This window comes from Aythya ferina (genome assembly GCF_964211825.1).
Source record: "Aythya ferina genome assembly, chromosome: 12".
In the NCBI taxonomy this organism is placed as follows: Eukaryota; Metazoa; Chordata; class Aves; order Anseriformes; family Anatidae; genus Aythya; species Aythya ferina.
The window spans coordinates 849,541-875,296 of NC_140308.1; the positions used below are offsets into that span (position 1 = coordinate 849,541).

Here is a 25,756-nt window from a genome sequence, read left to right on the forward strand (position 1 = left end):
GATGGTGTGCTAGTATTACTTCTACATTTCCATTAAGCACACTCGCTTTGTGTGTCAGTTCCCACTTGCACCTTGTGTTGGCTTCAATATTTAAATTAGAAATCTGAAGGATTTACACTCATGCTCAGCTCTAATCACAGACAACAACCGTCAAATGCTCTCGTGCAAATCAGAAACTAGAGGAAAGGCTTAAGAACAAAATGTAGCCAGACCTTGCTGGTATGAGCCTGTTCATAACATTGTTAGATTCAGGGATGGGGTGGTGGCAAGAGACAGAAAACTCCCCAATGACTTCAGAAAACTCTATAATCCACCCAACTAATCCAGTTTTAATTATATCAATAAGCAGATATGGGACCAGACTATTTTTCAGGATAGAATATAGTGTATGAATAATTTTTCATGCTATTTCTATTCTGCTTTTAAAGAATATCTAGAAATTATCAGTGTGAGCAAATCTATGAGAAAAAAATTAATAATGTAGCAACACCATATAATAAGATTTAATGTTCCTATTCCTGCAGCGTAAAGAAAAGTGGTCAGATGTTGTGCATTGCTCTGTGCAGCAGCACCAGATCACTCAGTTCAGTGACAAAGTAAAGGTGTTTTTTTTCCTTATTTGCATGAAAGTAAAAATGTATCCTGAATTGCACACTATTGCCCAGCAGAGACAATGAAAAAAAATCAGAAGTGTTCCTCATAGATATACACATGTCTAAGAAAAAAGAGAGGATTTTCAGTAGAGGGGAGCACACGTGGGGTCTTGCCACAAAATGGGGGAAACACAGGATGCTGAAATGTGGTGGGTGTTACCAAAGTTTGTGATTGCACAGAAATAAAAACAAAGCAAGCTGCATTACTTTAAAGAAAAATGCAAGACACTGGGTAGTCACAGTTCTTAAAGATTCCTGTAAAGCCAAATTTCCCCTTCACAAGATATTAACAGGATAAATAGAGAGAGATTCAAATCCAACCAGTGATGTCAGGAAGTCCTCTGCTGACTTTATCGACCATTTTACATCTTGTTGCACTCTATTCATCATTCTTAGCACCTATATGTAATCTTCAGGTCTCAACTACCTGATACAGAGAAATTGCTTCCATGCAGATCTATGGAGTAGTCATTTCTCTTTTGCAATTATGTAATAAATGTGACCAATATAAAAACTGGGGAAAAAATCCTGAGACAAAATAAAAGCAGAGTGACTGTTGACCTCTGGGTCCTTTGTATTTCATGAAGTGCTAAGAAATATTGTTCATTTATTTCTGAACATCTCCCAGAAAGTCCAAACACGTGCCACTTTGCAAAACAATGTACCTAAAAACCCTCAGGCATCAGAGCAGGAGATACCATTAACCAGCATAAACCAAATCTTGATCCATTAGTGTCACTCAGTCTATATAGTGAAGAGGCCTCTTTCACAACCCAAACCATCCACCTCAGACAGATTAAATAGTCACTGCCTATCTCTTGTCTCCTAACCCAGACCCCCTGGGTTCTGGATCTCCAAACCCATCTCCTCACTCTGCTCTGCAACACCCACCAAGATCAGCCCTCAAGAGCACCTGCGATTTTATGACTGATTGGACCAGAGTCTTACAAAACAAAGACCATGTTGGAGCACACCATAAATCACATTTTTTAACAGCACGTGTACTTTAGTGCTGAAGAAGTCCAACATGCATCCACCAGGAGTACGGGGCAGAGATGCTGTGCACCCTCCAGCTGTTTGTTGCGAAAACACGCAGTTTGGCTTCTGTGTTGAGAAAATCATTGGGAACAGTGTTGGCAGAACAGTACACAAAGACAGAGGAGCCCAGTGTGTGTGACCACATCGTCAGTAGCACAGATGCTTGCGACTGGTTGTGGAAGGACTCGATGCACTTTCCCCAACCTCGTAGGCATTCAGCCTGCACAACACTACCGAGAGGCACCAGGAGCCATCAGATTCATGATTTTTCTTCTGATTTCAGACTATGGTTACAATTTAGACCAAAGTCAGATTTTGAAATATAAAAATTCTTAGTAAATGTGCAACTTCCTTGTTTAGCTTTACCATTTGCCCATACAAAATAACAAAGGACAGAGGTGGCAATCTAGAAATAAATTCCTGTATTTTCCTTTTTTTCAGGATTTTACATATATTTTAAGTTCTATCCCAGGGCTTCAGTCTATAAGAATTTAAAGCACTGAGTGCTTAATTCTCCAAGACATAATTTCCCACTCGCAAAAATTTACCCCATTTGAATTTAACGTATGTTTCTAGGGATAAACTTCACAGAATGTTTAAATTAAACGCTATCATATTTTTTTTAAAGTCTGAAGAAATTCACAAAATGAAAGCAATTAAAGAACAGATAGTGTAACTAATAGGTTCGAGTTAGGTGTGTAATTATAAATATATTCTAATTAATTTCCTACTGCATCTTACTTATTATCCACGTTTCACATGAACCCATTTATGTTCATTTGCAAATGAGGAAGGTAAAATAGATGATGCTCTGTAAAATGTATTTGTTTTATTGTAGCGCCAGCTCGTGCTGTGAGCGGAGCCCTCTGCAAGGCAGCGGCTGCTGCCAGCCTGGGGCAGTGCAGGCGGGGTGACCCCAGCGCAGATAGCAGAGGTGTCGGTACCAGGCACCCAAATTCACTTCCTCAGCCAAAACGGAAAGAAATAGCAAACAAAACGCAGCCCAGATCCCTTAGCTCTTCCCATTGTCCTTGCTCTAAGTCTTCCTAAACGTTCAAAGCAAACTTCCTTTAGAGATTCTGCCCCGTGTGCCTTTTGTTTTTTAAAAAAATTAGCTATATAAATAGGCATGCCTCAAAGACTCAAAGCAACTAAAACTCTGTGGACTCCTCAGATACAATATACGCTAAGAAGTAACAGAAATTTGATTTCTTCTCCACAGGAGAGAACAAAGTGTGTGCTCTCACTGCAGATGCAGTGCTGGGCAAGGTCCCTGACGCATTGATTCCAGTGAATTCTTCTCATGCCTGAGAAAAACAAACACAAATCTCCTGCCTGCCATCCACCAGTGGAGAACCGGAAGCAGAACTACCAACTTATCACAGGAGTGGACACACTGTCCATCAGTGGCCACCAAAAACCCAAGCCTAGACAAAATTACACCACCAGAAAGCCTGGGGAGCTCCGGAGGGCAGCAGCAGCCCTGCCCCAAGTCCTGCAGCTCCACCAGCACCGTCAGGCACCACGAGCAAGGAGACAAAGGAAAGTAAGAGCAGAGCAGCAGAGCACCAATGACCTTCCCACCCCTCCAGGTTTTAGGAATTCTTTTATTATACAGAAAATACAGATTTTAAAGCCTTTGTGGATGAGCATACAGTTTTTATATCCATCCGTTATTTTAGGTGGTCAAAAAGCACACAAACCCAGGTCACGCTGAATGTGGGTGTTACAGTTGATAAGAAATGGCTGAATAAATAAGACTTCAAATTTTCATTTGCTTGTTTTTGCTATTACCGTTGCATGAAAACCATTGACTAGTAACCAGAAGGAAACTTTGCATTTCAGTTGCTGCAAAGGGCCAGCTTCCCCTCCCCACAGGCGGCTCGGCATTGCCAGAGCCCTGCGGCACAGAGGACGGCCCCATCTCATCCCTGTGAGCTGCACTCTGAAACCTGCCAGCCAGAAAAGCACTGCTCCAGACCCAGATGCACCAACTGAGCAGATCATACTATCAAACCTCCTAACCTCAGCTGTAATCCCACTGCATATTCGCATATGAAAAAATACTGACATTTTTATTGCAATATGATGCTTTGATTGAAATCCACTACAGGTCTCTTTCTGACTCAGTCTCTTTAAATCTTCAGCTCTGTGCTACTTTTCCATCTGTCTGGGTGTAAGGGTACATTCCTTTGCGCTGAATATCATTTTGATACCTGAAGTACACGTATCCAAATTCTCCAGGTACCTACAGTTGATTTGTCACACGGGCATTTGCTACTTCTGATTTTGAGGTTAATCAAGTTGGTCACGTTTGATTTTTGTACCCCTTTTCAGATCCTTAATGAAAATTCTAAATCACAGATCATAAGTCTCAGTGATTTTTTAAGACAACACTTAATATTGGTACCTACTAGTCTAAGTGATAATTGCTGTCTGCTCTTTATCAACTAAAAACATATCAAAGTACTTGTTTTACGTTGTCCATTAGCTCTGACTTAGCACCCAGCACTGCGATGCTATATTTACCAGTTAACACGGCCTTTATTTATAGGGTGCATGCAACCCTTTCATTTTACATGCATCTATCCAAAAGACACGTAAGCATACAGCACCGCACCAAGTACCTGTGGGGTACTGACAGCAGGGACTGCCCAGGGAGATCACCTCACTACCAAGCAGCAGCATTACCCAGCCACGGGCTGCAGCACCCCGAGCCAGCAGCGCCTGGGCAGTACTGGAGCACGCAGCAGCTGCCCCAGCCCCGCAACCTTGGGGCACAGCACAAGCTTTGCTTCTGTGCTCCAGCCTGTGGCACACTTGGTTTTATTTTATCTGATTCCCATTCACTTTTTCAATGTATCTGTCTGCTATTAGCAAAACCACTGCAGAAATTGCCCATCGCCTTACGGAGCCCAGTCTGAGCCAGCTACCTGATGAAATAACGTCTCTTCACCCCGATACTCAGAACAGGAAAAAAAATTAAAATCAGGTCTGAGCAGTTGATCCGGGATATTAACACCTAAATAAAAGCACCCCATCTATTTACATTTTAGCCCATTCCGTTTCCATTACGCAGCGGGAAGCACCGAGCAGCACCACCAGGTCCAACCAGCGCTGAGTCCAAGCGGCTGCGTGGCGGCTCCTGCCTGCTCCCTCCTCCACACGGGAAGGGCAGATTTACCTTGGGACCTACAAACCAATCCCATTTCTCAACTCCAGAAAATCAGATCTTCTGCTTCCAAACAAAATAAATAATTGCACTGCAAGCAGCACCATCATTCCTCTGTTACCAAGAGTTTAAGATAAAAGCACTCAGCCTAAAAAAAAAAAAAAAAAGGAAAGAAAAAAGGGTAAGCATTCCTACCAAGGACACCCTTACCCTGGTCTGGATCTTAGGAGGAAAAAAAAAAAAATCTATAAATACAACTGAGGTTTCTTTATTGCTGTCAAGAGCCAGGAAGGAGGCTTTTTGGACTGGAATATCATCAAGATAAAGAGCACCTTAGAACAAAAGCTTTCTGCAGAAAAGGGCACTGTTTACTCTTCCAGTTTAAGAGCATGTTGTTTGAGGCAATCTCCCCTTTCACATTAACACTTGTTTGCACCACAGAAAGGTGTTTTTAAGGACACTGAAGCCAGTTTGCCTTTTTCTCTGCTGTCAGACACCTGGGTACCAGTGGGACAGGTGCCAGACCAGTACCCTGCTGGGCAGGACTGGTGCAGGCCCAGCACGGAGCACATCCTCACACCACGCACCTCCAGCCCACCCTGCCCCGGGTGGTCCATGCTGTGCTGAATCAGGTGGTTTTTTTCCTTCTTTTTTTTTTTTTTTTTGAGGGGTAGTGGGGGGGACACAGACCCCGTGCCAGGCCAAGCACCCACACCGGGGATGGTTTGATCCGGCCTCACGCTCGAGGCAGCGCTGCTGCCTCTGCCACCTGGTTCGGCTGTCTGCTGAGCCCCTATTGTATTCAGGCAGCAGAGGAGAAAAATAGGGATATTAACCTCTAACACTGATGAAAATAATAGCCACAATAAAATAGGGATGAAAAACACAGTGGTAGTAATTATTCTGCTCTAGTTTACCCTGGAGTAAACAGAGCCGGCAGGAGTTTGCTGAGTCCCTGCAGCCAGCCGCTGCCTCCCCGGGCGGGCACTGGCAGACCCGTGGGGCAGACCAAGTGCAGGAGCCACAGTGCTGGCACCCTGGGGTGGGCTCCCAAAAACCGGGACAGCGGCTGGGAGTGGGGCTCTCGCTTTTGTCTGGTTCTGACATTCCTGCAGAGCAGCCTGAGCAGACAAGGGGGCTGTGAAAGCGAACCTGTGAAACAGAAAGAGACCTTTGGGGAGATCTCCTGTGCACACAGCAGGGACACCAGAAGTACTTGTATTTGTTCATGGTGTTTTCCACGGGGTGTGTGTATTCAGACACGCACAGTGCAACCACATCTGGTTGATGTACAAGCGCACATTGCCAAGCATCAAGGCTAAAGTGTGCAGGTGCAAGGATAGGTGTCAGTGTACGGGCTCTGAGTGAAAAAGAGCAACCATCACTGCTATTGAAAAATCAACTGTTTCTCCCCCACCTTTTTTTATTTGAAATATTCCATGTCTGTAATTAATTTTTGACATATATAGCACAATTTCATTCCATGAGTTATCTTAGCTCTTCTCCAGTTTAAATGTCACTCTTCTTTGAAATCTTCTCATTCAAAAATCAAGTTGGATCTAATAAAAAATTCAAAGGTGCATCTAATAATAATGATATAATAGCAGCAAAAAACATGCACCTGCATTTATGCCGAAGAACAAGGGATATGAGAGACAAAAATGTAGGGAAAAAAGAAATTAGAGGGAAAATCATGATATTGCTGAAGTGCTGCTCTCACACTAAGACCAGGGGGATTGGGATAAGGCTAAAGTTAATTGCATTTCCAGATGACAAACCTCTCACCTCTGAACTGAATGGCTCTTTATAAAAGCTATCAGTAATAAACTGTAAATCTCAGCTATGATTGCAAATAAAGGTCATCCCTTTCATGCTGCCACTTTCCCAGGCCTTATTATATTCCTGTCTGAACCTTTCTTACTTCTTAAGGTGTGCTAGCTGCCCATATAAGCAATCAGCAAGGCTTTTTGATTTTATTTTGAAAGACACAAGGCAATCGGATTTACATTCTGGCACCGCACTGATCCAAAATAGAAAACCACTGAATTCTGACAAGACAACAGAATCCTGCTAGCAGAGTTAATCTTCATCTTATATTAATACAAAGAAAGGCAATCCCTTTCCTCCTCTTCCCTCCACTTCTGAAATTCACATTTTCTTCTCCACCAGTATCAGTGGGCGTCTCCAGTTTCCTTCCCTTTGCACACAGGGATCGCTGTGCCTCCCGAAGGGGAGCAGCAATCCTCCAGGGCACAGCCCCCCAGGTCCCCTTCCCCCCAGCACTGGAGCCTCCGAGGAGCACAGCAGGAGGTGAGGACCATGCCCAGCACCCGGCAGGATTCCTGGAGCCAGAGCTCTACCTGGGAGTGAGGGCAGCTGGACCAAGGCGAGTCACCAGCAGAGCTCCTTGCCTGCTCACCGAGGGCCCCAAAATGCCCAGCAAGGAGCAGAGTCCAAGAGGCGCGGGGTGATGAGCAGCAGTAGCCAGCACGAGGCTGGGCAGGCAGTGCGAGCCCTCGCCTGGTGCCAGCTGGCCCCGAGACCTGCAATGACTCCGGGAACCAGGGATTCCCAAACATCTTCACAGACCCTGCAGGGGGCATGGGGGATGCCAGGACCCAACAGTCTATCTAGAAATCAGATTCTCCACCACAAAAAAAAAAAAAAAAAAAAAAAAAAAAAAATCAGCTGTGGGGACAGGGAATGCTCTGAACTGCTGCCACCAGCGACCTGTGGCCGAGGGACTTCTACGCTCACACCCACTGCTGGGGCCACGTCTGCTGCAACATCTGCAAGAGCTTCTGAAGATTTGTCCTCACGGGATGGGGTGAACTCTACTTAAAGGCTGTGACCATTTCATTACACCTCTTCAGATAACAAATCTATAAATCCACAGACGGGTGTGGCAACGGGGTCTGGGAATGGGAGAATACCATCAACTTCATTTTACAAAATACTTGGATTTGCACCATATGCAAACAAAAATGAGAGCAGCAGCCTAAATCTGCTGTACCCTTTAAATGAGGGGCAGGGGGGAACAACTCAAATTGCCATGTAACAGCCATAGAAGCAACTGGTGTAAGGAACAAATAGACTTGTCTATGGGATGGGATAATTATCTTCCACATCTTCAGGCTCCTGGAAAATGTGACAATAGCACATCTGAATGAGGCTTCTGACAAGTCCCAGATGCAGTCAGGTTTCTTTGAGTTTAGCTTTTAATTTAAACTGCTCATTTTGAAAGTGATATACTGATAGCTCTGGTTGGAGGCAGGAAGTAAGCACTTTCTTACAGAGCTTGAACAATGTCCCTCACTCACAAATCACATTAGCCCCAGTACATCACTCCTCCAGCCCTGCGTGATCCTGCCCATGTAGCCCACTCCCAACCTACTTCATCCCCAAGCTCCGATCTTGGAGAAAGTGTAAAGAGACTCCTGGCCAAGTCCAGGTTACCATGTGCACTGGTTTTCTCAGTGCTCTGTTTCCTCGGGCACTTTGCTTGCACTGACACAAACTTAGCAGATACTTCCAACACTCTGTGAACACCTGTGGAAACGAGCTGACAATGCTGCAGCACCAATAATACTTCACACGTACAGGCTGCTTTCATCTGGGCTTTTAAAGCATATTTACGAAGCTGCGTAAACATCATCACTGTTGTACTGCAATAATGAACTGGCAGATGATGAAATTATGAAATTAAACCCCCATTTCCAAAATAACTGCTGATTTCAGAACTCTTACTTCAAGCCAGCGTGCTGTAAGTTTAAAGATTTTCCCATTGCTTCTCAGGTGCTCTGCCGAGAGCAGCAGGCTCAGCACCACCCCACAGAGCATCCCCTCTGCTGCAGAGCCACAGTCCCACCAAGACCACCGAGCCATTGGCCCTAAACGAGCAGCAGAAGCTGGGACAGGACTCACTGGGCCCCAGCACCTGGGGTCTGCCCCCTCCATGCTGCCTGGCCAGCCCCTGGGGCTCCTGCTACCACATGGCCCCCGGCCCCAGCAGCAGCCCCAGGTGGGCATCACCACCCCACGGCCAGGTGGCAGGAGCTGCAGGCTTGCGGTGCGGCTGGGGAACCTAACTCTGCTCATCATTTCCACATTTGTTTACAAGACAGAGCTCTTGGTTTTAATGGAGGACAGCAGGTGGAGGACCCTGGAATCTCGCTGTGCAATACAGAAGACCTCATGTGGCTAGAAGCAGGCTCCTTCCCCTTAGCTCTGCAGACCAAGGCAGGCTGACCCACATTTCACCTCCTGCATCTTCTTTCAAGTGGGAGGTCACATCTCATTGTACGCTTCCCCTCACCATTCTGTTTAGGTGCCCAGAAAAAAAAAAATCAAGAAAAATAATCCTAGGCATTAGCTGTCTGTGGCACATGATAATTAACAGCTCCCCACATCAGAACATCCCCACTTCAGGTGCATTCACCAGATGTAACCTTGAAAAAGCAATCTGCATTGTATAGAATGCATTTGTTAGGTTTCCTTTCTGTTACATATCTATAGCAGTTTCTGTGCTTGCAGTAGATCTCATTTACCACTCATGAAGGTATTTGTTCGTCCCTGGGGAGTGAGGGGAATATGTTTTTAGCTATTTTCACATTGATACATGTGGAGGATTGCAGTTTGTGGGTTGCTGTTAGATGGGGGGAACACTGGAATGATAGAAGAGATCTACTTCCAGCTCATCTTCTGGAGGGATCTGTGCACATGCCAATTGACCTTGCTGTGTATCCTGCTTCCTTTTTCACTTTAACACAGCAAGCACTCTGTGCCAGGGGTTGCCTACTGGAAGCATCCGTGGGCAGAGGGTCAGCAGCGATGGCTAAGATCAGGCCTCCAGGCTCCAGGGAGTGCTCAGTGCAAGCATGCAAGAGTTTATTTCTGGCTTGCACTGTACAGAGTTGCCTGAGGTTCTTCTGCTGAGGACAACTGAATGAGCACCTGGGCAAACAGGCTTTGAAACCTGACTGCAATGAAATGTGACTGTCTCTGTTGTGTCTAAGGCCAAATGCTCTTGACATGGAGGAGAATTAATTTGAGGTCTTGCTGTAAGAGCCACAGCCTGAGAGGCTTCTCCTGACAATCCCTGTCTTGCTGTGAGTTTTCATCTCAGGTATTAGCGTGGCTCCCAGTTAACACATTATCTGCAGGACCAAGAACAAAGAAGTTTTCCCAGTAAAGGGCTGGTATGGTTTCATCACCGCTACCCTGTGCCAAGAACACAGGCGTGACGTGGTTGTGAGGCTCAGCCCATGTCCGCGAGTCCCTGAAGGAGAATGGGACATCCCATCCTGGACTGCATCAAAGCTTGCTGTGTGACAATTTTCCTGCTGTATTGCAGGAAACATGTGGATAACACATGCCAGCTGGGCACCTACTTCCATGCATCTCCTTGCACCTGAATTTATGGGAGTGAAAGCGTTCATCTATAAAAGTATCTATAGAAAATGTACACCGAGCCTGTAAAACTAAGCTAATTGCTTAAAATAGAATAAGAAATATACTATATATGAAATGTTCCTGAGTTACTGAACCCTTTTGATTCACAGGGTCACAAAGAATTATTTTTAAGTCTCTGCTGTAAGTATATTTCAAGGCAGCAGCATCCAACTAAAACAGTGAAATGTAATCAGTCAACAGAATATTTTTTTAAGCTTAAAAATACTTCCTTTCTCAAAAATGGACACTAAAGCCCTAGGCAACATAACCACTGAGATTTTTATTATAAAATACATTTCAAAATAATGGCTGAACGTCTTAGGAGCACAGAGGATGAAAGAAGTAAACAAGCCTTTTCCTACCACTAAATGATAAATTAAAAGCAGTATTTTTGCTGTTCTGCCCCATTTTTTAATCACACTGCATTCAATCCAGTGTGGTTAAGGTTGTGTAGGTATTTCCTTTAAAAACACCTATTACTAAAGGTTTACAAATTTGTAGTAGACATCTGTGCCAGCCAAAACAATCAGATAAAAATCTCATTCCAAATCAAAATTTGAGTCAAATTTTAAGAAAAAGTACTGCCTGCTTGATATTACAGGCATACTTGCTAAGACATATGCCCCTCACACACATCTTTTAAGAAATTTGAGTAATTTCAGAATGTAGTCTTCTGGGATTTTAAGAACCATAGTGAAAATACTGTATGTACTGTTGTTGCTGCCGGATAAAGAGCTAAATCTTAATCCTGCTATGCTATCTTGCCTCAGCACAGATTATGTCTCAACATATCTGTGTAAAAATGCAAGAACAAATAATAAACAGACACTTGCCAGAGAAAAGGGAGAAGATTTAGACTGTGAAGGGAAATGGTATCAGTTCAATAGTCTCTTGCTCAAGAGTTTTTATTAATTAAAGAATAGTTTTGTTTCTGCTGTCAAATCTGTAACACTGCAATATCAATAAAACACTCCCAGCTGTTAATTCATTCTTAATTTTTAAATTGACATAGCTTTCAGATTGATTTCTCAGTTTGTTTCCTAAACTTATTTTCAGGCATAGCGTGATGCATAAGTTCTGAAACCAATTGACCAGCTTGCGGATTTAAAAAAAATTACATGCTTGTTGTATTAGAGAAGACATTAAAAAGAAAAAATCCTATCTTGTTACCTCCAAACAAAAGGCAGTGCTATGAAAGCATATAGCAAATAGATCAGCTGGAAAGCTAACGTGAGGCCAGCCAGTAATTTTGTTCAGATTTTCTCTTAAAACAAGGTTCATTAACATACAGATACCAAAACCAGGAGCCGAGCAGTGCTGTGACAGCCACCAAACATGTTCCCAGACTTCAGCAGTCTGTGAAGCGAGAGGACACTGCCTGCCTCCCATCCCAGTTCAGCACAGTGCTCCCAGTGCAACTGGTTGTGCCGCAGGGAGCGGTGCAGCACCACCCCACCCACAGCCCCTGCAGAAACAAGCCGTGCACCCTGCGCACCCCCTGCTCCCAGGACGAGCCCAGGACCAGCTGCAGTAAAGCCCTCATTTTCTCTAGGGCTCCTTCCTATACCCAGGATACCGGGCACAACACTATGCTGGTAGTGCCATGTTTAGGTCATTAAATTAGGGAACATCCTTGTTAGCAAAGTGTATGAACGGTGTGATCAAACATTCGTATCGTCGCAGGCTGCCTGGGTGGATGTAGCCAAGTGCTGTTCAAAGCCAACTAACTGCAAGGGAAACATCCAATGCCTCAACTATACAGCGTCCCCACCCTGTATTTAGTTTAATCAATGTGTGGGGAGTTCTCCATTCCTTTCACAGTACTCGTTCATAGGGATTGCATCCTTAACCAGCAAGCAAAATCCAACCCAACCTCGCTGCAGCCAAAGTGCCCTTTCACCTCACCTCCATCAGAAGGAGTCAGCAATATTAAATCAACAGAATAATGTGAGGTGGAAAAGGAAGAGACAACTGTGGACAAAATAAAAAGGAAAGTGTTATTAATGCTAAATACACTTTCCCTTTTGGGTTTACACTACTGTTCCCTTTAACCGTTTCCAGATGGTTTGCTCGGCTAGCCAGGAACGAAGCAGCAGCTCGCTGCCTCTTTTACTTTAAGGGGGCAAAATCCCAGGCATAAAGGTGATTTACAGTTTTGATAAGCTAAAAACAAAGGTAAAGAGAAGAGCAAGAAGAGGAAATAAAAGTGAATTTTAAATAAAAGCTGGCAGCTGAAGGGTTAACCACAACCTCCTTTCTTTTAACACAGCCTTCTGTAGTAGCTAATGAAGGTAATGAAATATGACATGTAGTTTGGCCCTTGACCACAGAGTGCACCTCCCTCCCCTCTGCCTTGCGAACAAAGCCAAAACAGATGTAGCTGCTTCTGTCGGGTTTGGGGTTGATGGCTGCTACACCGAGCGGGTCAGCGGCGCCTTCGCGGGGCGCTGGCTCTGGCACCACCCCGCAGGACCGAGGGCGCTGGGCTCAGGAGCCAAAATCACGCTCCCACTGTGGGAGTGGGCACTACACTAGTGTCCAATCTCCTACAAACAACTCCATAAAAAATATGTAGGTAAACGGGAGATAAACTAGTCTGGCACATAAAACCCATCTGCTGTTATGAGGTGAGGCACTGCTCCAACAGGGAGAGGCTTCGTGCTTTGGGAATCGCGGCTCCTCTGGCTTGTAGAGGCAACGTGCCACAAACTCGGCAGCCAGCTTCACCAGCAGAGCTGGAGATGGAAAAAGCCTTCTTAAAGGAAGCTCTTCTACCAAAAAAAAAAATGCAAAAAATGCTTTCAAATTATGAAGTTGATTAACCTTTTTAAGCTCTTTCAAAAGGTTCCTCACACATCCCCCACTGTCCGGGTACCACACTTGACTTGCTGCCCCCTGCCCTGCTGCAGCTGCCGGTAAGCACCCCGAGCAGGAGCCGCGTGGCAGCCCACACCAGGAGGCACCACACGGACACCTCTGGTGCCTGGCTCATCACCTGGCCCTCAGGGGGCTCTGGGTCAGGGCTGGACACATGGGCGAGGATTCCAGTCGGTCCCATCAGCTCTGACCCTCGGCTCGCAGCAGTGGGGTCTCCCTGCTTCGGGTACAGGGCGCTCCTCCGCCTCCCCCAGGACCAGGGGCTGGAGGGAATGGGGCTGCAAGCACCACAGCATCCGTGGAGCTCCAGGGTGGGATCCGGTTCCCCGCTGGGATGTCTCACTTGTAGAGAAGTCTGACCTAATCCACTTGGCCCTGTGCTGCCAGAGAGAGAAAAGCACAGCAGAAGGTGGCCAGCGCAGACAAATAGCTCTCTGGAGAGGAGCAGGCAGCTCCCGACCTGTCCGACACAGCCTCTGAAAGTGCCCATTTGTCTCCACCAGCTCCACCAAGAGCCCTTATGACTCACACAAGTGCCTGTGCCCACCCCAGAGCACACAGACATCCCCTGGGTGCCATCTGCCTCCTGCAGCATCCCTCCTCCACAGGGAGGGCCGCTGCCACCAGCCCCCAGTGGCAGAGACCCCAAATTGTGCTGAGCTGCAAAACCTGCTGGGTTCTGCTGCTCAGTGCCTGGCCAACCCAACCTGGAGCACCATCTTCACCTCCACCACAGTGTGCTGTGGGTTCTGTGCCCCGACAGCAGCAGTGACAGTCCCGGCACACAGCAGCTCCGCTGTGACCTGTGGCAGAGCAGGTGGCCCACACCAGCATGAGGCCTGAGGGTCTCCATGGTTTCTCCATCCCTTTTCAGATGTGTCTGCATGCTGGCCCATCTGCAAATAGTGATGATCTTTAAAGAAAAGCTGATTTGTCTTTTCTGTTTGTTGCCCATAAGCTGCTCAAATTGCCAAGGATTTGAGATATAAAACCCCAAATGTGAAATAAACCTAGGAAACAGAAGTCCTCTAGGAACTGATAAACCTATAAATAAAACCAAGGAGCAAAGTGTCCTCCAGCCTAGCTACAAGCTCAGCACAGCAGTGCACATGCCCACTGTCCCATAAGGGTTGGGCAGACATTTCCCATACCCACTGCTTTCGGGGCAGCTGGGTGCCCCACCAGAAGCTGCTTGGCCAAGCCAGCCCCTCAGCAAGCCCCTGACCTCCCACGCAGGCTCCTCCACCCCACCAGGCTTCTGCAGGCTGAGGCTGCCTCTACATCCAGCTCCCCTAGCAAAATAATTTGAGGCATTTCCTCCCCCCCAAAGATCTATGTATAAAATGGTAGAGTACCAAAAAGCTGGAAAATGCTATAATTAAATTTACCTATTCAACCTTAATTTGTCCCTCTGTTGCATATGCATTGTTATATATGCTTGAATTATATGCTAATTCGCTATCTTTCTACAGGAGGCTAACCCCATTTAGTGAGCGCAGTGGAGCATGCGATGGGTTGGTGCTGAATAACAAAATTATCTGTTGGTTATGGAAGCACAGCCTCATTTGAAGCCAAATTTGGATACGTAACTTATGTGCATGACCTTAACCATGGTGGCTTTGTTGCCTGCATGTAAAAAGGGGTTAATAGTGATTTATACGGGCTTTAAACCCCACGAACAACATCGTATTTCACAAGAAAGATTTGAGGGTATTTTCCCAACTATTTATCAGGCAGGAAGGCACCTCCACAGATGCACAATAGATGCACACAAAGGACTGGTCTGCAGCCAGCACGGCAGTTGTGCCGGGAGCAACGCAGAGCTAGGAACGGGCAATGTCAGGTGTCCACAGTGCCGTAAGCACCTCTGCCCCGCACGCTGTGGTCAGGCCAGAGTCCTCCAAAACACACCCCATGAGAGGATGTGGCTGAAGGTGGTGTCGGACAGGCTCACAACAGGAGGGCGAGGTCGGCCTGTCCGTGCGCACAGACGGCAGCGAAACAGAGCTTTCAACCCGGTGCCTTGGCTCACTCGGGTGAGCTGCAGGCAGGTAAGGCTGTAAATACTCAGGGTACAGCCCCGGCTGTCTCAGTGCATGCGCTGGGCCAGCCCATGGTGCTTGCAGCCTCCCCCAGCACAGCGAGAGCCGGTGCCACGCGGCACAAGCCCCGCACCGCAGCGTCGGAGCTGCGGGCCCTCGGCAGCGCCAGACCTCAGCGTCCGGTGCCGCGGGGGGGCCTTGAAAATTGATAGCCCGCTTCAAACGTTATTTATCATTCCCAGCACAGACACTGACATGTGCCTTTTGAAAGGGGATACTGTACCTTTAACCTTGACTCCGTGCGCGCTGGTAATTTGGGATGCGAGCCCCGGTTCAAGCGGGGTGACCTTTCGGTGGGCACGGGGGGAAGGGCTGTGCTGTGCTTATTTATGAGGCAGCTGGAAATTTTTGACATCACATGCTAGCCCCATTACTCACATGTTACATGACACAAGATTGGCCCTTTTAATGCAACAACATCACATCAAAAAAATTTGATTTTCTGCTCTGACAGCAGGCTGGTCCTCCACGGTTCCCAAAAATGTAATCTTTTCAGGCTAAAGGCCACTGGAAAGTGATTTAAAAAGCCCACTGCTCCCACAAAAGGTGGAAGGACAGGCCCCAAACTGAGGACAAGCACCCACACCCTCCCAGGCCCCAGGTTTTGGATGCAGAAGGTCCTCCCTGGTCCCCATGCAGGTACCACACACAGCTCCTGCAAAGCAGCAGCAGCTGCTTCAAACCCGTGCTGTGCAGCAGCATGTGGCTGCATTTAGCAGGAGTCCCCCCACCCCCCATATAAAAAATGCACCACAAAAATTGTGGTTTACAGTGATAATTCTATCTGGAAGTAGTGTTTTGTTTTTTTCACACAAACTTAAAAACCTCTGCACTAGGAGGTTTTGCACTCGTATACGCAGAAAATTCAGGTCCCGTGCTGTTTGCTTGCACAGCCACAGTGACAGCGCACGCATTAGCTCAGTAACTCCATGCCCACACCACGGAGAAAGCTGGTTCATGTAACTAAACTCCTGCTTCCACAGAATTTAAAGTATCAGCTAATGCACTTAAAGATAATGAAATATAGTTCACAAAAATGTGCCACAAAGCATATATATTAAATTACTCATCAGCTAATTCCACGGAGAGAAAACAGTTTATGTTTAACTTTTCTAAATATGCTTGGTTGAGGGCTTGCAAAAGCGTAATTTTAAGGCAGTTGATTTATATCTGGAAAAGCATTTCTAAGATTGCTACAATTTCTTTACAGGAATATCACGTTGACGATGCTGATACTAAAATATCGTTAGAAGTCAATAAAAGTGGCTAATTTTATCAATATTTATCAATTTCAGTGTTTTCTAAATACACTGCCAAGGGAAGACACGATGTGTTTTCTGTAACAGATGTATTAAGAAGGAGCAGCTTCCTCTCGTGGGTCCCGGAGATGTTTATTCTATTCTTAGGACAGAATTTTAGGCGTTATTTACTTCTTCACCCAGGGAATCGAATCTACAAAAACATTCCACATTCACCACTCTTTGGGATGTAAATACAAAACAACGAGAAATCCCTGCACCCTGCCAGCCCTGTGCCACCTCCCTCCCGTTTGAGCCGTGCACACGGGGGGATCCCAGCACCTCGCTGCCCCGCACTGTGCTGGCTGCAGGCACGGCCACGCTGCAGGAGGCACCCCCAGGCACACAGCCGTGCTCGGGGATGAGCTGGTGGCCCTGGCCTCTGCCACCCTCAGCCTTGCAGAGCCAGGCAGCAGCACAGATCCCCCAGAGCCATCTCAGCAGCTCTGCACCAAGGCGGAGAAGCTACCGAAACGTGAAAACCTGCGTCCTTTGGCAGCAGCTTCTGGGGGGAGGCAGGGCACAAATCCAACAAAGCAAAGGCTGAGGAAACCCGTACTGTCTCCAACTGTCATACCCACACCTCTCTCCAAGTTTTCTTTCCCCTAACACTGGCTGTGTTCTCCAGCCTGCTTACTGCTCCGTGCCGCAGAAGTGGGCACATCTCAGCCACACTTTGTCCCTGGCTGGCAGGGCACCGTGTGAGCCTCGCTGACGGGTGATGCTCAGTCAGCATTATTTACATTTCAATCCTGTTACTTTAGAAAGTTGTAAACATTTGCACTTCTTGTCCTTCATAGGCTATTTCTCAGCTTGTCCTGCAGAGATCCCCCAGCCAGCACTCAGCACGGAGCCCAGCAGCGCCCCAGCCCCGGGTTTCGGAGGGGAGGCAGAGGCAGGCGGTCACCTGCACCAGGGGAAGGGGCCGGGGTGGGGAAGGCTGCAGGAGCAGCCAGGTTTACAAGCCAGAGCTGAGACAAAAACATCTTCAGGAAAACCCTCCTTCAGGAACAGGAGGAAAAAAAATCCTAAGGCAGTATTACATTTTTACAGATTTATATGGATTTTGAAGCCAAGTCCCAAGACTGGCAGAACACAGAGGGGGAATTATTTTCTTCTTATTAAAAGAATGAAGAGACCCAACATTGATTTTGTCCTTCATCACCACACAAAAAACCTCCCAACTACTGCAAGGATGACGGTATAGATTATCACAACACCGTAAATCAAAGTGAATGTATTTATTAGGGTGACTCTCTTTGTTGTCCATGTGTGTGCTGTTTGCTGGCCCATACTCTTATTATTTTAATTTATGGGTTGTTTTTTCCAGTCTTTCCTCCTCCCCCAGTACCAGAGCCTGTCTGCAAGTTTTACTCACGCCAGTTAAAATCAGCATAATGAAATATCACAGGCAGCCCGACAGCTCCGCAAGGACATCAGGGTGGCACAGGACAGTGCCCACAGGCGCCCTGCCAGCCCTGACCCCTGCCCCGCAGCAGGGACCCTGACAAAGGCAGCTGGTGAGCACACCACGCGCAGGAACGGAGCCTCCCCCGACTTAACAGGTCTCACTATAATTAAGTGCAATAATTTTAAGCAATTTGCAAATCCCACCTCATCTCCCATTTGGTTATAATCGTGTTCTCATCATTAACAACGCCGTGTTTCCATGTACTCGGAGCGAGGCGCAGTGGGAATCCAGGCACAGCACGGGACCTCCTCTGCTCCCCGCCTGCCCCAGCTTCACTCAGGCCTCGACAGCCTCAGCTGCAGCCCCTGATGACCCCACCAACCCCAGGGAATTCCCAGGCACAGGGATCCACTTCTGCCAGACCCATGCATGCAAAGCCACGAGGAGTTCGGTGCTCAGAAAGCACGACACGTCCCCCAGAACCCCACTTGGCAAGAGAGGGCCCCACCACATGGCTAAAGCCAAAGGAGCAATCAGCACCTGCTTTGAGAGCACGGAACCACACAAAATAAATGACTATGGAAAATGGCAATTTTTAGTTACATCCATTGTTGTGTGGATGAGCAAGCCTTTGTGCTCCCACAGCCACACACAACAGCTCTGGTCGCACACTGACAGCAAAGCGAGCCTGCTGGGGGCTGGAGCTGCAAGGGGAGAACGGACACCAGCAACCAGCTCCAGCTTGGTGTGTCTTGGCACATTGTAACCGTGCGATATTTTCTTGTGTGAAGTCACAGCTTGCTCCCAGGAAGTGATAGTTCATTTCTTAATGAGCATCTTTCCCCAAAATTGAGCAGAATCCCTTGAGGACCTGTAGCCTTCGACCTCCTGCAGCAGTTTCTCGCTGTGCATCCCCTAAGGACATAGGTCTGGTCCCACTGAGCAGCCAAACACTGGCTCGAGGGATACAAATCTCTGGCACAAGACACCACTGTGGCGTTGTCTGCATGTTATTATCAAGTGTCTTCCTGCTCAGAACACAGGGTGTTGGTTGATGAGAAGCTCAACATTAGCCAGCAATGTGCTCTTAGCCCACAAAGCCAGCCCTGTCCTGGGCTGCACCAGCAGCAGCATGACCTGCAGGGCGATGGAGGGATCCTCCCGCTCTGCTCCACTCGTGGGAGATCCAACCCAGAGCCTGCCTTCAGCTCTGGTGAGCACCCACCTGCACCCCAAACACAGCCCCTGCAGCTCCTGCTACCATCGCTGCCCAGCCCCAGCATCTCCCCTCCCTGCTGCCTCCCCCACAAGCACCTCAGTACAGTGCTTTCCTTCCCTTCTCCCTCATCAGTTGGGAACAAGGTGCCAGGATGTTTTCAAGCCCTGCATTCTGCCACCCAGGTTAGCCCCAGCCCCACAAGAGGGGATTACAGTGTACTACAACCACCTTTGAAGCCACAAATCTGCAGCAAGGCTTTAAAAAAATAGATGACTAAGACAATTTTCTACAGGATCTTCTTCGGGGATGCCTAAAGAAACTGATGGTTGGACTTGATCTTAAATGTCTCTTCCACCCTAAGCAATTATATGAAATTGCTATGCAAGTCTTTAAAACATAAAATCACAGCACTGACTGTAGAAGCAATGTTTAGGGAACCAAGTGTCATTGAAATCAAAGACAACAATCCCCATTACGTCAGCTGTTTACCAGTACTAAAGCCCACCAGCTGAATTGGGTGCTCCAGGACTGAGAGCACGCTTTCCCAGGAGGACACAGCCCCGTGGAGATGGCAGCCCAGGGGACAGCAGGACGAGGGGGGTGACCCAGGGCCAGCAATGAGGAGCAGGAGGGGATGGATTGCAGCAAACAGACAGTGGTGGCTGCTGGCCTGGGACATGCCCACAGCAGAGCTGACGTCCTGCTCCCTCTCATCGCTGCTTCACCAGACCCACAGCACCCTTCACCAGTGACAGGGCTGATTTCCAGTCCTTTGAGATCACGAGTTTCCACAACACCTGGCTGAGCATCCCAGTCCACACCGCTCTTCCCCAGGAGTAGTAACCCATGTTCCATCGCACTGGTGTTTCCACCACATTTCTGTAATACCACACAGGTATCACTTATGGCCATCCATGAGAATTCACAATTTTTCTGGTCTTATTCACCTCTTAACAATCACACAGAAGCAATTAAAGGATCTAGGTTTTTTGCTGCCTGGTGCCTCTCAATTTGTGTAGGCAGGCCAGCTGAGGCACATGGAAGGACTAAATCTTTTACAGGAGTACACAGGCAAACACCTGTAATTGGGGGAACTGAGTTCAGAAGCTCCTGGCTCTGGCCAGGCTTCATTCAAACTCTCCTGGTTTAGAAACTGGAGGCTGTAGCAGCTGGAATTAGTGTGCTGGATCACAAGCTGAAAGATTCACCCCATCCCTGTACTCCGCAGCTACACGGAATGCAAAGCTGAATAACGAGGGACCCAGATGTGAATACAAAGAGATCATAGCTTCGAAACAGTTTTCTCAGAACAGCAGACCCAAAGCAGAACTGGAAGAACAATTCAGGGAACAAAAATGCACATACTAGCTTAATTTCTGCTGTTACTGACTTTCCTTCATTACTGTTTGGCTTTGGTTTTGTCTTTTTAAGAGCTCAAAGGCTTGAATTCACGGAGTTCCTCCGCTACCCGATGGCAGCACGTGCCTCCACCCACAGCAGGGTTTCCCATGTAGCTGCTAATCCACTCAGACGCTCAACAGCAGAGCCTTGAGTTTTCACGGATTTATGCCCTACACTGCACACAGTTCTGTCTGTTTCACGGTTATTGTTCTCACCAAGTCTACTTCATCATTTAAATTATTAACAGCAGAATTACACTGACTGAAATCTCCTAGAATAGGCAGCTTTAAAATACAAAGGCTTGTATTGTGATGTATTGATACACATTGACTGGAACAGATACAGTCGAAGAAAGTTAGATTTAAGGGTCATTACTTCATTTCTGTGCTGTTATTTATTTTTTGGCATAAGAGCAACAAAAGAAAAAGCTGGAAAAGCTCCTTTAGATGTCCATCCGTAGACTGGCATTCATATGTTCAAGTACCTTCACGTAATCAGTAGCCTGAAGTTGCCTGATTGATGTGCCACACATCAGAGCACGCAGCATCTTCAGTGCTTCCTGGGCTCACCTCCGTGTAAGCTCAGAGCTGTGGCAGCACCGAAGCGCCTGGGCAGGAGCACATCCCGCACAGCCAAACCGAGCAGAGCTTCCCTGAGCCACAGCGACAGTCTGCAGCCGAGACACGGTTTGTTTTATCAAAGAGGAGTACGACAATATTTGCAAAGCACAGACCTTGTACAAACACATACTGCAAAGATGTAAATTATACACTGGTGTAAATCAAACCCCTGCTGAGAAAAACACAGTGACCCTGGTGGTTGAAGGAGGAAAAGGAGGACAGTGTAGACGAGCTTCTAGGTTCTAGTTCATTTATTTCTTCACCATCTCCTTCTCATTAGGAAGACAAAATTTCCCATCAGGTGTTATACCCCTATTGCTGTCATTAACTATTCAGAAAATAAAAAGAGAAATCAAGTGTTCTAATCACACAAAGTCTCAGCAATTCACAAAGTTGCAAGGAGATACATCTCTCCCCTTTGACTGTATTTTTGAACGTGGCACATGAGAAGCAGAGATTGTGAAAAACCACTTATGTTTTAAAAACAAGCAGCTCTCCCCAGCCGCCAAACAGCACAGTCAGAGGCAACTGAGCTGATCCCAGAGTTAACAATATTCATTAATAACAGACTAGGCAGTGCCCACGTTCAAACTATGCATATGGTTTGAATACAGGGCATTTGCTTTTCCCAAGCACTACATTACATATTCATGCTGAAATAAAAGCCTTTTTTTCACCCAACTTCTAACATAATTGACAGATGGATCTGATTCAGGAAAAGAGTAATCAATACATTCAGATAGTTTCTACCCATGCCATATTGCCTAGTTTTCAAACATTTTCATTATGCAGGGTTCTACATACTTTAAAATAAAATAGTTAAATTTCATACAGCTTTTTATAGAGGACTTTAGTTTAAAAAAAATCTAGCCTTCTAAAGCAAGAGTTTCTCTGCAATCACATCAAAGTCATATATGTTAGTATAGCTTACACTACATTAATAATGGAAGTCTTACATGCAAAGACAAGTTTCTTTCAAACAAAAAGAACGTACATTTTGATTACATCATATATCCAAAACCACAATACTCTGGGGGTCATTCAGGTTAGAGCTGCCTGAGCTAAAGCTGGTTTAAGGCAAGCTTTCACAGCCACCGGGTGTGATTGATATCTGAGCACACAAGTTTCATTTCTGACAGTAACAGTGAAACCCATCCTAGAAAAAAAAAACATTTCTCACTTATGTGGTGGGGAGGAAGAGACAAAATAATAGTTTTAGATGGACTTAATATCATTATCTGTCAAGTGATAAGTATTGAACTATTGAAGTATGCTCTTCCACTACTGCCAGGCATACGAGACGTCAATCCACAGCTTCAGGTGCACCACACACACCTACCAGGACTTCCCAAAGACACTGACTAAGGCATCATTTCCAGCACTACAGGTTGCAGGTCCTAGAGACAACCTGGCTAAGAACAGAAAACTTCAGCAAAACTTCTAACACTCAAATGACTTGCCTTATACAAGACCATTCCAAAATAGATAAAATTTAAGCTCTTCGCTAACTCCTACAGCAGCAGAGAGGCAACCACAGCCAGAAACCTACCTTGCTTGCATCAGAGCAGATCACTCTCTCTGCAGCTTCAGGGCCATTCCCAATAAACAGTCCCAACTGCTCTATCCTTCCTTATATTCACTCCCACTACCCAAATGACCTCTCTGATCAATTGCTTAAGCCCTTCACCTGTATAGCATTAGGTAACGCTTGTCCCAACAGCAAGTTGTGCTCTACCAGCTGATGTTCGTATCATCAGCCAGCAAACAGGCTCAGGAGCTAGGTCAGGGCTGCTCTGCTGACCCTAGGGGCAGCCCTTTCCTCTAAGAGACCTCCTAGAAGGCCCAGTAAGATTAGAGGAATCCCTTAATCCCAGTGCAAAATCCAAAATGAGTTCCTTTACGCATTGGGTTTAAACATCAGAAGTGCACAAGAGAAACTTAAAGTATGATTCTTCTATTCTTCCTGACAAATAGCTGGTTATTCTCGTCTTTACCACTTTCCTCTTTCCTCATCTTTCATAATTAGACGTATTACATCAGTGGCCGACCGTCAGCTCTCAGATCTAGCAGAGAGTGGGATGCTCACTGCGTCACTCATCTGCAGCTGAATAAAGCATTCTTTCTCCTCAAGTCCTAATGACGCTTCCAGCTGGAAATAGCTAGATTTTCTCCTCGGAATAAATCAGCCCACAGAAAACACCTTGCAGAAGATTAATTACAGAGTCGAGGTTGGAAGGCACGTCTGGAGGTTGTCTAGTCCAAATCCCTGGCTTAAGCAGGGTCACCTGGAGCAGGATGGCCATGGCTGTGCCCAGCCAGGTCTGAACATCTCTAGGGAGACTCCAGCCCCTCTCTGGGCAGTCTGTGCCAGACGGGTGCAGGACGCTGCCGGACACGTGGGGCTTTGCTGGGAGGGCAGAAGGCTCAGATGTATCAGATCTTACTGCCCCTATGGGGTGAGCTCTCCCTTCCAGGCAGATGGGCGTCTGGGTTTTCTTAAATTTAGTACTAACTGTGAAGAGCTGATTTTGAACAATTCATTTATTTCACAGTTATCTGTTGCGGGGTGCAGCAGCTGTTTGTAAGGAGTCTGAACGGCTCAGAGAGGAGCACAGGCCAGCCATGCTCAGAAACTCCCCATGGGGTCTCATTGCTATTTGCTTTTTTCCATCTGTGCCAAAATACACGCGCTTTTAATTCAGATGAGCATCACCACACAACTCTTCCCCGAGCACGTGGGTATGTGTGGAAAATGTCCTGGAACTGCTGGTGGCAGCCACGTAGAAGCTGTGTCCCAGCACAGCAGCGTGGGGGCTGCAGCCAGCAGCAGGAGCTCACCACAGAAAGTATTTTGGAGTTTCTCTGACACGTTGTTCTCTTTTACATCATTTTTTCCTAATGGTATCTTTAATCCGAGGGGTGATAATTGGTAATAATTAGTTCATGCACTATGTTCTAGTCAGCGTTCCCTGTTCTGCCCGCACTCCGCTGTCAGCTAGCTCCAAGCAGCCGCACGCGAGACGCAGAGGGGAAGATGGGCTGTCGTGTCCACCTCCCTGCTGCCTGCCGGGGGCTGCTCCAGCCGGGGAGCGAGCACAGGATCACAACATAAAGCATTAGACATGCTCTGGAAACCCTTTGCCCAGCTGCTCATTAGTACTGCATTAGTCTGTAAACTCAAGCGCAAAGCGCCTAGTTCAAGTTGCTCTTTCTTGATGTACTTGAAAGGTCCTGTGAATTTATGGCAGGATAATGCGGAGCACAGCACCTATTTATGAGTTGATCATTTGTACAAAACCCCCCTCAAAGCGCCGAAGGTTACCATTCGACCAAGAGCTGCACTTAGCTGCTCAGAGGGCAAGAAAGCCAAGTATATGAAAGTTAAAAGCATTAATAAAAGTGTGACTTATAAATTACTTCATCTTTGTCACCCTTTTTGAAATGGGGTGAGAGAGGCCAGGGTAAATTTATTTTTTAAGTGCTTTCTGAGACCTGCAAGGGTCAGCCCTGAAATGCTGTACTCTATAAATCATTCCATGCGTATCTGATAGATGCGAGTGCATCATAACATTAACAAATATTGATTTGTTTATCATTTGCAACAGTTTATAGCTAAACAGCAGACTTTATAACATTTGTAGGGAGAAGAAACTTTAATCTGTGAGAATGCAGAACAGAAACTCCCTCGGCCACGGGAGAAAAGAGCAACCAATTTCGTTCTGTCACCCGACTGCCTGCTCGGTGTACGTGTTACACTCATATTATGAAACCAGTTATTTCTCAAAATGACTAAAATTTTCAGGCATTTCACGAAACAACTTGTATCACTGCTAAGAACAACAGTGAAACCTTGCATTAGGAGCGCTCTGTTGAATCACAGCCACGAGAGGCAGAAAATGGAGCCTGCAGCGGGCAGCCAGCGTGTGGATGTGAGTGCTACATGACAAAGCTTTTGTCGGGAGCAGAAGATAGACACCGCTTCCCCATCCATCCCGGGGGGCTCTGCTCTGCCACGTGCCAGGGCCGGACCCCGCTGCCCATGCAGGGTGCTCAGCACCGCTCACTGCCCAGCCTGGGAGCAGCACGGGCGCTGCGGCACCTCTTGCACCATTGCGCAGCCTGGTTAAGGCAGGAGGAGGCTGGTGGGTATGGGTATGGGTAAACCTGCACCTCTCTGCACGTCACTCTCAGCATGAGGGTCAAACAGACGCCTATAGGCACTTCACATCACGTCGCCTTATGGTTTCCATCCATTTTATGAAGTCACCAAAACTAGTAATTTCACAAAATGACTGGGTGCGTAACTCGCGCCGTGGAACACTTCACATAAATGTCCCTGGGGGTGCAACAAGGACATGCCTTTCACGGCACCTCCAGCCTGCTAGCAGCACCGACCATGCCACCCTGACTGCCAGCCCCACCTTTCTGGCCAAAATCAGCACCCAAGGTGTAAGACTTGGCCCTCAGCCCCCTCCAGCCTGTCTGGCGGGCACAGAGCATCGGGTTGTCACTGG

General features: G+C 46.9%; 1 protein-coding gene across 1 annotated transcript in view; it reads right to left on the reverse strand.

Moving 5' to 3' along the window:
* Nucleotides 1-22,842, reverse strand: part of ZFHX3 (zinc finger homeobox 3) — a 473,005-nt gene extending 450,163 nt beyond the window's left edge. Inside the window, exon 1 of the mRNA XM_084532975.1 lies at nt 22,792-22,842. The gene's annotated coding sequence lies outside the window, so the exon portion shown is untranslated. The remainder of the gene's footprint in view (nt 1-22,791) is intronic.
* Nucleotides 22,843-25,756: the final 2,914 nt, after the last annotated feature.